This window comes from Rana temporaria, chromosome 1 (genome assembly GCF_905171775.1).
Source record: "Rana temporaria chromosome 1, aRanTem1.1, whole genome shotgun sequence".
NCBI classification, from domain to species: domain Eukaryota; kingdom Metazoa; phylum Chordata; class Amphibia; order Anura; family Ranidae; genus Rana; species Rana temporaria.
In genome coordinates, this window is record NC_053489.1 from 213,529,061 (window position 1) to 213,532,351 (window position 3,291).

A 3,291-nucleotide genomic window follows, 5' to 3' on the forward strand; every position below is an offset into this window, starting at 1 on the left:
TTAGATGCAGAAATCTTGCTGATTGATAGGGGATCAAATACTTATTTCACTCATTAACCACTAGAATGCAAGGCACTTTACCCCCTTCCTGCCCAGGACAATTTTCAGCTTTCAGCGCTGTCAGACTTTGAATGACGATTGTGCGGTCATGCAACAATATGTAGAATTGATTGGCACTGATATGCAGCACTGGGCACCAATAGGCGGCACTGATGGGAACTGATAGGCGGCACTGATGGGCACTAATAGGTGGCACTGATGGGCACTAATAGGCAGCACTGATTGACAATGAGAGGTGGCACTGATGGGCACTAATAGATGTCACTGATGGGCAGCACTGATGATGAGGTACTGACAGTCATTACTGATGGGCACTGATTGGCATCTGTGAAGGGCACTAACAGGTGTTACTGATGGGCACTGAGATAGGCACTGACTGGAAGCTGACAGGCAGTGATTGGCAGCTGATGGGCAGTGATTGGCAGATGTGGTGGGCACCTCTGATGGGGGCTGAGCTGATAATCAATGCGCCGATTGGCACTTCCTGGTTACATGCTGTGATTAGTTACAGCTGATCACGTGGTAAAGAGCCTACTTCATAGGCTCTTTACCACTATCGGAGTTGCGGTGTGTCAGATTGACACACCACACCACTGATCGCCACATGCGATCGCAGCTTATCCTGCTGGATGTCCAGTCAATATAACTTAACCACTTTGCGTACGTCATTCTGTTATATGGCAGGCGGGAAGTGGTTAAAATGCTAATTAATTGATAACTTTTTTTAAATGCGTTTTTCTGGATATTTTTGTCATTATTCTGTCTCCCACTGATAAAATAAACCTACCATTTAAATGATAGACTGATCATTTCTTTGTCACCGGGCAAACGTACAAAATCAGCAGGGGGTCAAATACTTTTCCCCCCTTACTGTATACCATCGTCTGGGTGCCCAAAGCTGACCCCCCTCCCCCACACGGAAAAAAAAATCCCAGACATTGCAGAGTCATATTGTATATGCAATAAGATCATATTCTCATTAAGGCATGAAATAATCTATTTTCTATGACAGTGAAAAGGGTGGAGTGTAGCAATCAGTCATTCACAATGAATGTGCCTTGATATGGGGTTAGCAATGCACCAGCTGCTATCTGTATAAAGATAATAAAGGGCAGTGTGAAATGAAATGGCAGTGGCAGTTGTTTGCAGAGAAGCATGCAGCCCAGACAGCTTTTTCCCCCCTCTCAGTCACACCCTGACACCTTGCTCACCATCCTACCCTCCCTGCTCACCACCCTGCCCTCCATCCTACCCTCCTTGCTCACCATCCTGTCCTCCCTGCTCACCATCCTACCCTCCCTGCTCACCACCCTACCCTCCCTGCTCACCATCCTACCCTCCTTGCTCACCATCCTACCCTCCCTGCTCACCACCCTGCCCTCCATCCTACCCTCCTTGCTCACCATCCTGTCCTCCCTGCTCACCATCCTACCCTCCCTGCTCACCACCCTACCCTCCCTGCTCACCATCCTACCCTCCTTGCTCACCATCCTACCCTCCCTGCTCACCACCCTGCCCTCCATCCTACCCTCCTTGCTCACCATCCTGTCCTCCCTGCTCACCATCCTACCCTCCCTGCTCACCACCCTGCCCTCCCTGCTCACCATCCTACCCTCCTTGCTCACCATCCTACCCTCCTTGCTCACCATCCTACCCTCCCTGCTCACCACCCTGCCCTCCATCCTACCCTCCTTGCTCACCATCCTGTCCTCCCTGCTCACCCTCCCTGCTCACCATCCTACCCTCCCTGCTCACCACCCTGCCCTCCCTGCTCACCATCCTACCCTCCCTGCTCACCATCCTACCCTCCTTGCTCACCATCCTACCCTCCCTGCTCACCATCCTGCCCTCCCTGCTCACCACCCTGCCCTCCCTGCTCACCACCCTGCCCTCCCTGCTCACCACCCTACCCTCCTTGCTCACCATCCTGCCCTCCCTGCTCACCACCCTGCCCTCCCTGCTCACCACCCTGCCCTCCCTGCTCACCATCCTACCCTCCCTGCTCACCACCCTGCCCTCCCTGCTCACCACCCTGTCCTCCCTGCTCACCATCCTACCCTCCCTGCTCACCATCCTACCCTCCTTGCTCACCATCCTACCCTCCCTGCTCACCACCCTGCCCTCCATCCTACCCTCCTTGCTCACCATCCTGTCCTCCCTGCTCACCATCCTACCCTCCCTGCTCACCACCCTGCCCTCCCTGCTCTCCATCCTACCCTCCCTGCTCACCATCCTACCCTCCCTGCTCACCATCCTACCCTCCTTGCTCACCATCCTACCCTCCCTGCTCACCACCCTGCCCTCCATCCTACCCTCCTTGCTCACCATCCTGTCCTCCCTGCTCACCCTCCCTGCTCACCATCCTACCCTCCCTGCTCACCACCCTGCCCTCCCTGCTCACCATCCTACCCTCCCTGCTCACCATCCTACCCTCCTTGCTCACCACCCTGCCCTCCCTGCTCACCACCCTGCCCTCCCTGCTCACCACCCTACCCTCCTTGCTCACCATCCTGCCCTCCCTGTTCACCATCCTGCCCTCCCTGCTCACCACCCTGCCCTCCCTGCTCACCACCCTGCCCTCCCTGCTCACCATCCTACCCTCCCTGTTCACCATCCTGCCCTCCCTGCTCACCACCCTGCCCTCCCTGCTCACCACCCTGCCCTCCCTGCTCACCATCCTACCCTCCCTGCTCACCACCCTACCCTCCCTGCTCACCACCCTACCCTCCTTGCTCACCATCCTACCCTCCCTCCTCACCATCCTACCCTCCCTGCTCACCACCCTGCCCTCCCTGCTCACCACCCTGCCCTCCATGCTCACCATCCTACCCTCCCTGCTCACCACCCTGCCCTCCCTGCTCACCACCCTGCCCTCCATGCTCACCACCCTACCCTCCCTGCTCACCATCCTACCCTCCCTGCTCACCACCCTGCTCACCACCCTGCTCACCACCCTACCCTCCCTGCTCACCACCCTGCTCACCACCCTACCCTCCCTGCTCACCACCCTGCCCTCCTTGCTCACCATCCTGCCCTCCCTGCTCACCCTCCCTGCTCACCATCCTACCCTCCCTGCTCACCATCCTACCCTCCCTGCTCACCACCCTGCCCTCCCTGCTCACCATCCTACCGTCCTTGCTCACCATCCTACCCTCCCTGCTCACCACCCTGCTCACAATCCTACCCTCCCTGCTCACAATCCTACCCTCCCTGCTCACCACCCTACCCTCC